This window comes from Ascaphus truei, chromosome 22 (genome assembly GCF_040206685.1).
Source record: "Ascaphus truei isolate aAscTru1 chromosome 22, aAscTru1.hap1, whole genome shotgun sequence".
Taxonomy (NCBI): Eukaryota; Metazoa; Chordata; class Amphibia; order Anura; family Ascaphidae; genus Ascaphus; species Ascaphus truei.
In genome coordinates this window covers 15232443-15246052 of record NC_134504.1, presented here as the reverse complement: position 1 = coordinate 15246052, position 13610 = coordinate 15232443, and the positions used below count along the sequence as shown (strand labels likewise).

Here is a 13610-nt window from a genome sequence, read left to right as displayed (position 1 = left end):
TCTTTCTCAATCACTGAGTAGTTTTTTTCCCTCTGGAACAATTTCCTACTCAGAAAAAGGATCGGATGTTCCACTCCCTCAAACTGTTGTGACAACACTGCCCCTAGCCCTATCTTTGATGCACCGGTTTGCACTACAAAAGGCCTGTTGAAGTCTGGGCTTCTAAGGACGGGACCCTTTTTATGTCCTCAAAGGCTCTCTGACACTCCCTTGACCATACCACTTGTGTAGGGGCACACTTTTTTGTGAGGTCCGTTAATGGGGCTGCAACTTCCGAGTAGTTGGGGATGAACTGCCGATAGTACCCTGCTAAACCCAGCAGAGAGCGTACCTGCGTATTTTTTGGGGGGGTCGGAACTTCTTTCAGGGCAACTACCTTGTCGGCTAGTGGCCTTACTTTTCCACCTCCCACTGCATACCCTAAGTATTTGGTTTCCGCCTTAACTAAGGCACATTTCTTAGGGTTGGCTGTGAGCCCTGCCTCTCTTAGAGATTTGAGGACCGCTTTCAGCCTATTTAGATGGGCCCGCCAGTGTTTACTATAAATGACAATGTCATCTAGGTAGACTGCGGCATAAGCCCTTTGGGGTCTCAGCACTTTATCCATGAGTCTCTGAAATGTGGCTGGGGCTCCATGCAGTCCAAATGGCATTGTCACAAACTGGTATAAACCCATGGGAGTGGCAAAGGCTGTTTTGCATTTGGACTTTTCCTCTAAGGGTATTTGCCAGTATCCTTTTGTTAAGTCCAGCGTGGATATATATTCCACGTTACCAAGGGCGTCAATTAACTCGTCCACCCTTGGCATCAGATATGCGTCAAACTTGGATACCGCATTGACCTTTCGGAGGTCCACACAAAATCTTACCTTCCCATCGGGTTTAGGGACCATAACTAGTGGACTACACCATAGTTACATAGTAGATGAGGTTGAAAAAAGACGTACGTTCATCAAGTTCAACCTATGCTAAATGTAGACAACAGATACTTTATCCTATATCTATACTTACTTATTGATCCAGAGGAAGGCAAACAAAAAACCCCATTAAGGGGAAAAATTAATTCCTTCCTGACTCCAAGAATTGGCAATCGGATTAATCCCTGGATCAACATCCTTCCCATGTATACTTATTTGGTATATCCCTGTATACCTTTCCCATCTAAAAAGATGTCCAACCTTTTTTTGAACAAATCTATTGTATCTGCCATCACAGTCTCCATGGGTAATAAATTCCACATTTTAACTGCCCTTACTGTAAAGAACCTTTTCCTTTGTTGCTGGTGAAATTTCCTTTCCTCCAACCTTAAGGGATGGCCCGAGTCCTTTGTACTGCCCGTAGGATGAATAGTTCTTTTGAAAGCTCCTTGTATTGTCCCTGAATATATTTGTATATAGTTATCATATCCCCTCTTAGACGCCTCTTTTCTAATGTAAATAAATATAATTTAGCTAGCCTCTCCTCATAAGTTAGAATGTCCATCCCCTTTATTAATTTGGTGGTTCTTCTCTGCACTCTCTCTAGTTCCATAATGTATTTTCTTAGAATTGGTGCCCAAAATTGTACTCCATATTCAAGTTGTGGTCTTACTAATGCTTTGTAAAGGGGCATAATTATGTTTACTTCCCTTCCATCCATTGCCCGTTTGATGCAAGATAAGATCTTGTTTGCCTTTGCAGCTACTGCATGACATTGGGCACTATTGCTAAGCCTGCTGTCTACATGCACTCCTAAATCCTTCTCCATCAAGGATTCCCCCAATATATCTCCATTTAATTTGTAAGTCGCCTTTTTATTCTTGCATCCCAAATGCATAACCTTACATTTATCTGTATTAAACCTCATTTGCCATTTACCTGCCCACGTTTCCAGTCTCTCCAAGTCCTTCTGAAGAGAAATTACATCCTGCTCTGATTATACTACCTTACACAATTTAGTATCATCAGCAAAGATGGAGACTTAGCTCTCGATCCCAACCTCAAGGTCATTAATAAACAAGTTAAAAAGCAGGGGTCCCAGTACCGATCCTTGAGGTACTCCACTCACGACTTTAGCCCAACCTGAAAAAGTTCCATTTATGACAACCCTCTGTTGTCTGTCCTTTAACCAGTTTTCAATCCAGGTGCATATATTATCACTGAGTCCAATTTTCTTTATTTTGTACTCCAACCTCTTGTGTGAAAACGTATCAAAAGCCTTTGCAAAATCTAAGTAGACCACATCAACTGAATTACCCTGGTCTAAATTCCTACTTACCTCCTCAAAGAAACAAATAAGGTTAGTTTGGCAAGATCTATCCTTCATAAATCCATGCTGACTATTACTAATAATTTTGTTTTCCATTAGGTATTCCTGCATATTATCCCGTATTAAACCTTCAAGTAGTTTCCCTACTATTGAAGTCAGGCTTTCAGGTCTGTAATTCCCCGGGTGTGATCTAGCTCCCTTTTTAAATATAGGCACCACATCTGCTTTATGCCAATCTTGTGGTACTGAGCCTGTGGAAATGGAGTCCTTGAATATTAAATATAATGGTTTTGCTATTACTGAGCTTAACTCCTTGAGAACTCTTGGATGTATGCCATCGGGGCCAGGTGCCTTATTTACTTTAATTTTTTCAAGTCGCTTATGAACTTCTTCCTCAGTTAACCAATTGGTCATTAATATGGAGGTTGTGGCTTCCTCCTGCGGCACTACTTTTGAACTTGATTCTTCCCTGGTAAACACAGAGGCAAAGAATTTGTTTAATACCTCAGCTTTTTCCTTATCTCCAATAATCTGCCTACCCATCTCACACTGAAAGGGTCCTATATGTTCTTTTCTCATTTTTTTTGTTATTAAGGTACTTAAAGAACTTTTTAGGGTTGACCTTACTTTCTATTGCAATCCTTTTTTTATTATCCATTTTTGCTAATTTAATTGCCCTTTTGCAATTATTGTTACATTCCTTATAATTCTGATACGATGTCTCTGTCCCTTCTGACTTAAAGAATCTAAACGCCTTCCTCTTCTTGTCCATTTCCTCCCCTACCTGTTTATTTAGCCACATTGGTTTTGACTTATTTCTTTTATACTTATTACCCAAGTGTATACACTGATAATTGTGCTTTTCTAACCATGTTTTAAAGACTGCCCATTTATCTTCTACATTTTTCCCTGCAAAAACATCATCCCATTGTATTACTACTAGATTAGACCTCAGTTTATTAAAATCTGCCTTTACAAAGTTGAAGGTCTTTGTTGAACCCAAGTAATCTGTTTTTTGATAATTTATTTCAAATGAGACCATGTTATGATCACTGTTACCCAAATGTTCCAGGACTTGAATATTTGTTATTACTTCTACATTGTTTGATATGACCAAATCCAGAACTGCCCCTCTCCTGGTTGGTTCCTCAATAATTTGGGTCATATAATTATCTTTAAGCACCCCCAAAAACCTGTTTCCTTTTGTTGTAACGCTAATCTCATTGCCCCAGTCTATGTCTGGATAATTAAAATCCCCCATTATGCAAACATGACCCAGTTTTGATGCCTTCTCCATTTGCAAAAGTATTTTAGCTTCCTCAATCTCAGATATTTGGTGGTTTATAGCATATTCCCACAAACATTTTCTTTATACTTTTACCTCCACTGCTAATTTCTATCCACAAAGTCTCTACATTTCCACCATTCCCTTCATAGACATCATCCCTTATAATAGGTTTTAGATCCGGTTTAACATATAGACGAAAAAGATAATACCCCTTTAAATTAACTGTCCACTCACTGCATGATTCCTCAATCACTCCTTAGGCTAAGGCCCCGGTAACTCAGCTGCAACGCGCGCCCGCGAGATTGGCGGCGCGTGCAGCCGATTACCTGGTCTGCAGGGAGCTGCAGGAAGAGAGACCGGGGGGGCGTGACGGGGGCGCGGCCATGACGTCACCCGGCAGGTTCGCCCTCATTGGCTGAACCGCCGGGGGGCGTGCCTAATCGCTCGACGCGAGTCCTGCTCTCAATTCTATTGAGAGCAGGAGCAACTCTCGCCCGAGCGCTGCGGCCCAACCTCGCAGCGGGCCCGGCGCCATTGAGGGGAGGGCTCTCGTCCGTGCAGCGTCCGCCACAGCGGACGCTGTAGTAGGCAGCGGGGTCAAGCCCTTAGTGTAACATTTCTTGTACCCCCTTCTCTACCAGGGCCCTACGACTTTCAGGCAACCTATAAGGACGGGAACGTACTTTTACCCCAGGTGCTGTCTCGATCACATGTGAAATTAAATTAGTTTGCCCTGGCAAATCAGAAAAAAACATCATGAAATTGTGTAATTATTGCTAACAAGTCCCCTTATTGTTCAGAGGACAACTGTCTACCCATTGGGATTTTATCGTCACCCACGATGTTCTCCCAGGGGGGCTGAGGACCCAAGTCCGTTTCCTCCTCCACCGGGTGGATGTATAGAGACCGCTGCATCTTCCAGGGTTTCAGCAAGTTCACATGGTAAATTTGTTTACCCTTCCTGGACCCTGGTTTAGCGATCTCGTAATCCACATCACCCGTACGGCGGAGTACTTCGAATGGGCCCTGCCATTTGGCCAGGAGTTTACTCTCGCAACTGGGTAACAATAACATCACCTGGTCTCCTGGGTGAAACATTCTCATGCGAGCATTTTGATTGTAATGTCTCTCCTGACTGTCCTGGGCTGATCTAAGATTCTCCCTAGCAAAATGCCAGACCACATCTAGGCCTTCCTGTGGTCCAATACATATTGCCACTGATTGAGCCCCCTGTGCTGAAGCAGGGATATCCTGAACACCTGACCTAGGACTGGAGTTGCCCCGCCCCTGCACTATTCTCACTGTTAGCAGGTTCTTTCTATTGTCTTGTCACCGAGTCCGGTCTCTGTCCCCCGCGCACCTTCTGTGACGGTCACTGACCTCCTACGTTCTCTCTGTCACTGTCTCCCGGGCCACCGGCTCAGCTCCGGAGACGCTCACATCGCAGCGTACAGAACCCCAGACTGTCAGACGCTGTCACTTCTCATCTGAATCAGGACGTGGCCCTAACTATGTGACATCTGTCACTTCACTGTCTCAGGGGCCACAGCTTAGTGACCCGTGTGCACAGGAATTCTGTGTCTCGGTCTCAACCCCACCTTTTTTTAATTAACCCTTGGGCTACCCCTATGACACTGTGCATGCGTCACGCGGTCCGGTGATGCTGGGGGTGGAGGGGGGGGGGGGCATTTAAACTGAAGTATCATGCTATTTTTGGGGAAAGCCCCTCCTGTCACCAGGAGCTGCTTTCGACCACATGATCCGTAACCTCGAGCGAACACCAGTCTCCCGGCAGTGAAATGGTTAATGGATAAAAAAAAATGGAAGAGAGGGGGTGTGGGCAGAGAGGGGCGTCAAAGAATGGCGTCAGAGTGGGGGGGGGGCAGGGCGAGGGCAGCAGAGAGAAGGGGAAAAGAGCAGAGAGAAGGAGGAAAGAGCAGAGAGAGGGGGGAGAGAGAAGGGGGAAAGAGCAGAGAGTGGGGGGAGAGAGAAGGGGGAAAGAGCAGAGAGTGGGGAGGCAGAGAGAAGGGGGAAAGAGCAGAGAGAAGGGAGGCAGAGAGAAGGGGGAAAGAGCAGAGAGAGGGGAGGCAGAGAGAAGGGGGAAAGAGCAGAGAGAGGGGGGAGAGAGAATGAGGAAAGAGCAGAGAGAGGGGAGGCAGAGAGAGAGGGGAGACAGAGAAGGAGGAAAGAGCAGAGAGGGGGGAGGCAGAGACAGAGAGAGGGGGGAGCAGAGAGGGGAGGCAGAGACAGAGAGAGGGGGGAGCAGAGAGGGGAGGTAGAGACAGAGAGAGGGGGGAGCAGAGAGGGGAGGCAGAGACAGAGAGAGGGGGCAGAGGGAGAGCAGAGAGAGGGGGAGACAGGTACTGGGGCCATGAAATCTTATTATTTTGAAGCCAGTTTCTGCGGGATTCAAGGAGTTAACTTGTCCTATACCAGACACTGTTGGACCCTTGACAACAGAGTCCCAGCATGACTGGAGTGATCAGTGTGATAAGAGATAAGGGAGGACAGGAAATCAGCTGAGAACACAAACCCAAGAACCAGCATTGTCTGTATGAAGAGAAGAAAGGGTTAATTATGTGTGCACTGCCGCGCGAGGAAGCTGGCGTCCCAGCGAGACGTGATTTGGTACCGGTGACTTGTGCTCTGGATTCCTGAGTTATTACGCACGCACACACAGGCCAAACCTTACCAATATCTCATTATAAGGCTGTGCCCGGTGTGACGGGCATGGCCGGAGCGATAAGAACTTCAGGCGCGCAATGTCCAAACTGACAACTGCCCGGTATCACTCCGATTCATCCTGTCACACGGGCAGCGAGACTAAACAAGGGCGGGCTAAACCGCTCCCGTCAACCTGAAAATCACAGAGCAGGGCAAAGGGCGGGGACTCTCTCTCTCTCTCCTCTCTCCTCTCTCCTCTCTCCTCTCTCCTCTCTCCTCTCTCGTAAAATATCGCTACTACGACGTAGTTACACCTTAAAATATTTTGGTCAAGGTATTGAACTAAATGACCCATATTTATGAGGAAAGAATATAGATAAAACACACATTAATGTACTAAATGCTTTGTCATGCTGGAAGTAGCATTGGGGCTCTTGTCTTTTGATATATAAATATATATATATATATATTAGTACAAAAAGTCTGCAGCACTCACCCAAAAGATATGAGCAGCAAAAATATTTAATTCACACCATGTGGAAAAATCATGCAACAATTGGGCAATGTTTCCGACCACGCAGGATCCTTTATCAAGCTCTGAAAACCAGTGCTTAGGGCGCAGGGGTGCGCAAACTTCTTGAGCAGCGACCCCTGCCCGGTAGCCTCAGCATTTGCACCCCCCCCCCCCTCTCCCAATGACTCAGCGTCAAATGACGTCGCCGGTCACGTGACATCACGTCACCTGACCCCGCCGCGTCATTTGACGGGCGTTGCCATGGCGATGCATGACGTCACATGACCCCGCGGCGTCATTAGGGTGCCGCGTTGCCATGGCGACGCGTCGCCGAAGACCCGCAGAGAGCAGGTAAGCGAGTTATAGGGGTCTCACGCCTCCACCAGCATTTCATTTGAATGCCGTGGGGAAAAGCGCGGGGACTCTGTAACCGCCTGTGCCCCCCCTACAAATTCTCCCCCCCCACACCCCATGGGGGGCGTGCCCCCCAGTTTGCACCCCCCTGGCATAGGGCGCTGATGTATACAGTGAAAATGTTTGGCACCAAGAGAAAAAAAATCAAACAGTCACGTGTACTCAGGTGAGTGGCAAATAGGTAGTAAGCAAGGGAAATGCGCAAATGATCCATTGACCCCCCGCGCATGCGCATTTCCCTTACCTACTACCTGTTTGCCACCCACCTGATTACACTTGATTGTTATTGATTGATTCTTGCATGGTTTTTCCACAATGTGTAAATTAAATATTTTTGCTGATCATATCTTTTGGGCGAGTGCTGCGGCTTTTTGTACTTTTATATTTCTCAGGACTGGTTGAGGATCCCATATACTGTATACACACTGGGTTTTTTTTAATCCTAAATCAGCCACTTGGGACTATATTGGGTGGGTCCCCTGGTCCCACGCAGAGCCCTTATTTCTGAGCCACCTGCACCCGTCTAACGCTTCCGAACTGCCCTGGTATGGACTCTGCCTCAATCACAGGGCGTTTCCAGGCGGGCGTGTATGTTAATATTGCAACTGTATTACTATTGTCTTCACACCCCATTGTACTGTGCTGCACAATATGAAGGTGCCTTATATATATGCATGTACAGTATGTATGTGCAGTATGTATGTGCAGTATGTATGCATGTACAGTATGTATGTACAGTATGCATGTACAGAATGTATGCATGTACAGTATGTATAGTATGCATGTACAGAATGAATGTACCAGGGAAGAATCAATTTCAATAGTAGTGCAGCAGGAGGAAGCCACAACCTCCATATTAATGACCAATTGGTTAACTGAGGAAGAAGTTCATAGGCAGCTTGATATAATCAAAGTAAATATGGCACTTGGCCCCGATGGCATACATCCAAGAGTTCTTAAGCAGTTAAGTTCAGCAATTGCCAAACCATTATATTTAATATTCAAGGACTCCATTTCCACAGGCTCAGTACCACAAGATTGGCGTAAAGCAGATGTGGTGCCTATATTTAAAAAGGGAGCTAGATCACAACCGGGGAATTACAGACCTGTAAGCCTGACTTCAATAGTGGGGAAACTACTTGAAGGTTTAATACGGGATAATATTCAGGAATACCTAATGGAAAACACAATTATTAGTAATAGTCAGCATGGATTTATGAAGGATAGTTCTTGCCAAACTAACCTTATTTGTTTCTTTGAGGAGGTAAGTAGGAATTTAGACCAGGGTAATGCAGTTGATGTGGTCTACTTAGATCTTGCAAAAGGCTTTTGATACGGTTTCACACAAGAGGTTGGTGTACAAAATAAAGCACATTGTACTCAGTAATAATATTTGCACCTGGATTGAAAACTAGTTATAGGACAGACAACAGAGGGTTGTCATAAATGGAACTTTTTCAGGTTGGGCTAAAGTCGTGAGTGGAGTACCTCGGGGATCGGTACTGGGACCCCTGCTTTTTAACTTGTTTATTAATGACCTTGAGGTTGGCATCGAGAGCAAAGTCTCCATCTTTGCTGATGATACTAAATTGTGTAAGGTAATAGGATCAGAGCAGGATGTAATTTCTCTCCAGAAGGACTTGGAGAGACTGGAAACGTGGGCAGGTAAATGGCAGATGAGGTTTAATACAGATAAATGTAAGGTTATTTGGGAAACAAGGATAAGCAGGTGACTTACAAATTAAATGGGGATAAATTGGGGGAATCCTTGATGGAGAAGGATTTAGGAGTGCTTGTAGACAGCAGGCTTAGCAATAGTGCCCAAAGTCATGCAGTAGCTGCAAAGGCAAACAAGATCTTATCTTGCATCAAACGGGCAATGGATGGAAGGGAAGTAAACATAATTATGCCCCTTTACAAAGCATTAGTAAGACCACACCTTGAATATGGAGTACAATTGTGGGCGCCACTCCTTAGAAGAGAGATTATGGAACTAGAGACAATGCAGAGAAGAGCCACCAAATTAATAAAGGGGATGGACAATTAACTTATGAGGAGAGGCTAGCTAAGTTAGATTTATTTACATTAGAAAAGAAGCGTCTAAGAGGGGATATAATAACTATATACAAATATATTCGGGGACAATACAAGGAGCTTTCAAAAGAACTATTCATCCCACGGGCAGTACAAAGGACTCGGGGCCATCCCTTAAGGTTGGAGGAAAGGAGATTTCACCAGCAACAAAGGAAAGGGTTCTTTACAGTAAATGTAGCTCAAATGTGGACTTCATTACCCATGGAGATATTCAAGGTGTAGTCTTATCAACGCTTTATAAACCCGAGCACCTGGGAGACAACAAACTGTTCGGTTCATGCGGTCATGGCAACAGATTTCAGCCCTATCTACCTTCCTAATAATTGAGTCCCTTACCACCAAAATCTTACTTTGTATCTGAGCATCCTGAGTCCCCACTGTGCTGGAGGAACTATTCCCCTGGCTGCTAGAGGAATGTATATGTACAGTATGGAAATATGTATGTATGCATGTACAGTATGTATGCATGTTCAGTATGTATGCATGTACAGTATGGAAATATGTATGCATGTACAGTATGCATGTACAGTATGTATGCATGTACAGTATGTACAGTATGTATGCATGTACAGAATGTATGAATGCATGTACTGTATGTATGTATAGTATGGAAATATGTATGTATGCATATACAGTATGTATGTACAGTATGTATGCATGTACAGTATGTATGTATCTATGTACAGTATATATGTATGCACAGTTTGTATGTATATACAGTATATATGCATGTACAGTATGTATGCATGTACAGTATGTATATACAGTATGTACGCATGTACAGTATGTGTGTATGCATGTACAGTATGTATATATATATATATACACACTGCTATCCAGGTACACAGCAGTAATAGACAGGACATCATAATATAACACAATCGTAATAAGCACGTGAGACATAAAAGTAATAATAGGAAAAGAAGTCCCTGCCCCAAAGAGCTTACAATCTAAGTGCTAAGTGGGGAGAACTTACACAGACAGTAGGAGGGTGTTCTGGTAAGTGCGTCTGCAACGGGTCACGCTCATTGCATGTGAGATGTATAGTATATACATAAACCAATGATAACAGTAGTATTAGTGTTTTGAGGGGGAGCAGAGAGAGGGGGGTCAGAGAGAGGGGCGGCAGAGAGAGGGGGGCAAAGAGAAAGAGGAGAGCGGAGAGGGGGAGCAGAGAGAGAGGGGGCAGCGAGTTGTATGTATGTATTTATATAGCGCCATTTATGTACATAGCGCGTCACAGCAGTAATACACATGACAATCATATAAATAACAAATAATACAGATAACAGGTCATGGGAATAACTGCTTCAGACTTAAAAGTAACATTTTGGAAGAGGAGTCCCTGCCCCGAAGAGCTTAGAATCTAATTGGTAAGTAGGAAGAACGTACAGAGACAGTAGGAGGGCGTTCTGGTAAGTGCGTCTGCAGGGGGCCAAGCTTTATGTGTCATGTGTATAGTATTATCCACGGAGCTACTCATATGTTTTGTTAAGCAGGTGGGTCTTAAGGTGGGTCTAAAAGGTGGATAGAGAGGGGGCTAGTCGGGTACTGAGGGAAGGGCATTCCAGAGGTGTGGGGCAATCAGTGAGAAAGGTTTAAGGTGGGAGAGGGCTTTAGATACAAAGGGGGTAGAGAGAAGATATCCTTGAGAAGAACGCAAGAGTCGGGATGGTGCATAGCGAGTAGTTTTAGTGTTAACGTGAATTGCCCCGTATGTAATCTGGAAGTGGGGGTGGAGGTGAGCAGCGGGGAGGTTGGGGGGGGGGGGGGGAGTACCTGCTGTTGTCCCAGGTTACAGAACACAACTCCAAAACCGCATTCCACAGAGCAAAGCCTCTTACTTGAGCAACACAGAGATTGTCACCTCTCCTCTCCCCCAGGGAATGCACTGCCCCCCCCCCCCCCCCCCCACACACACCCAGAAAGGGAAGCATGAGCCTGGAGCATCCTTATTCAGATAGGGATCAGCAGGGAACAGGGGGTTTCATAGGAGGCGGCCAGAGAGGGAGAGACAGTGAGAAAGAGAAGCAAGGTGAGAATGAAAGAATGCCAAGAAAAAAGAGAGGGAGAGAGGGGAGGGGGGGGAGAGGGAGCGATGGGGGGCGAAAAAGAGAGGGATAGGGGAGTGGGGGGAGAAAAGAGGGGGGAAAGGGAGAGTGGGGGAGGAAAAGAGAGGGACGGGAGTGGGGAGGAAAAAAGGAGGGGGAGAAAGATAAGATAAGAGAGGGACGGGGGGGGGGGGGGGGGGGGGGGGAGAGAGATAGCAAAGATACAAAAGAAGTTAGATAAAAAGGTATAATTTAAAAAAAATCAAGGAAATTAAAGAGAAAAGTTCGTGGAGAGAGGGGATCAGAGAGAGGGGGAGCAGAAAGACGGGGATCAGAGGGGGAGCAGAGAGGGGGGCAAAGATAGGGAGAGCAGAGAGGGGGAGCAGAGAGAAAGAGGGGAGCAGAGAGCGGGGAGCAGAGAGAGGGGAGCAGAGGAGATCAGAGAAAGGGGGGCAAAGAGGAGGAGCAGAGAGAGGGGCAGAGAGAAAGAGGAGAGCAGAAAGAGGGGAGCAGAGAGAGAAGGGGAAAGAGAGGGGAGCAGAGAGAGGAGGCAAAGAGAGGGTGAGCAGAGAGGGGCAGGATGAAGGAAGCAGAGAGAGAGGGAGCCGAGAGGGGGATCAAAGAGGTGAGCAGAGAGAGGGGGGCAGCAAGAGGGGGCAGCGAGAGAGGAGCAGAGAGAGGGGAGACGCAGATACTGGGCCAAGCAATCATGTGATTCTGCAGCATTGAAGGAAGTACCCAAGGGCCGACCCCTTCCTCTGCTCCCCAAGCTTCAATCAGTCACAAGATTTAGGGGTAACATTCTATATAGCACGAAGTTGACGTAAATCCCCCTGAAACTTTGTCTGAAAACCGCCCAGGCCGCTTTGGGTATATAGAATGTACTCGTTACCTTATTTATTTATAACATGTGTTACCAGGAAGTAATACAGTGAGAGTTACCGCTCGTTTTCAGGCATGTCCTGGGCACGGAGTTAAGATGACAAATACATGGTTACAAACACAGTTACATAAGTGAGCAGGGTATACATTATATACAAGACACTGCATGCACAGTTAGAGATAATATATATTATAGGCGTATGTAGCGTCATGACGTCACGTAGCGTCCCGTTGCCATAGCAACGCGGCATAATTTGACGCTATGCTCAATGCAGTTGGAGGGGGAGTTGCAGTAGGATGCCGGAGACCCGTCGTGAATTTGTTTTAAATCTTTTTTTTCTCCGGGGTGGCATTCAGTAGAAGGTGGCAACCCTGGATATAATACGTCTCCCTGTCACCTGGCGCTCCGGAGGCGGTGACCGCGGGGGTTATGGGTAATGAAAGTATTTTTATTTCGATGATCGTACAGCGCTATATAATGTTGTGGAGCAGCTGTGCACACGTCCGACCCCCCTTCTGCGTAAGGAAAGAAATACACGGATAGCGCTCTATAAAACGATATGTTTGTAATGATTACACCGATAGGACGCTGCGTTTGTGTCACGTGAAATTTGGGATTGATAACTCATCCAGCCTTTTAGGAGATGAGGGGTGTTATAAAGAGGGTGATCAGACGTCCCAGGACGGTCCCGGATTTTCATTAGATGTCCCAGATCCCAGCCGTTTGACCCTGCGTTGTCACGGCGCACGCGTCCCCGAAGAGACAGCTGAGACCAGGTAAGGGAGATTTGCAGAGGCCTCGCCCCCTTAATTTATATGCCTTGGGGGAAGAGCGCGGGGCCCCTGTAACCACCGCGCCCCCACCCCCCAAAAATGTCGCGCCCCCCACTTTGCGCACCCCGGTGTTAGGGAACGGAAATAAATCAATAATGCAGCATAAATGGGGAAGCAATTAAACAATATACCATTATATACCGTTTCTTTCAAATCTAAAGCTGTGTCACATTTTAATCTGCTCTGTAACTGTTACATACGCCTATAATATATATTATCATCTGTAACTGTTACATACGCCTATAATATATATTATCATCTGTAACTGTTATATATGCGTATAACATATACTGTCTCTTACTGTGCATGCAAAGTCTTGTATATAATTGTATACCCTGCTCACTGAATGTAACTATGTATTTGTAATCGTGTATTATTTGTCAGTCTTACTCTGTGCCCAGGACATGCCTGAAAACGAGCGGTAACTCTCACTGTATTACTTCCTGGTAACACATGTTATAAACATAAATAAAGTTTATTTTAAAGTGATGTCATTTGTTTTATAAATCCTTTTGTTAATGCGTCTTGGTTTCTACATTGGGAAACCTCGTCACCCTAGTTGAAAGGATACGGGGGCGAGTGTGTATTTTCGGTGGAAGGAGTGTCTCTTTCCCCGGGCAGTC

At 45.6% G+C, this 13610-nt stretch overlaps 1 protein-coding gene across 3 annotated transcripts in view; it reads left to right on the top strand.

The window, feature by feature from the left end:
- The first annotated feature begins 11207 nt into the window (after positions 1 to 11207).
- The window catches only part of GPRC5C (G protein-coupled receptor class C group 5 member C), a 29245-nt gene continuing 26842 nt past the window's right edge, over positions 11208 to 13610 (top strand). Inside the window, exon 1 of one of the 3 annotated variants that reach the window (XM_075580071.1) lies at positions 11208 to 11255. The gene's annotated coding sequence lies outside the window, so the exon portion shown is untranslated. The remainder of the gene's footprint in view (positions 11256 to 13610) is intronic. The other 2 variants (XM_075580069.1, XM_075580070.1) reach the window with 2 other exon arrangements.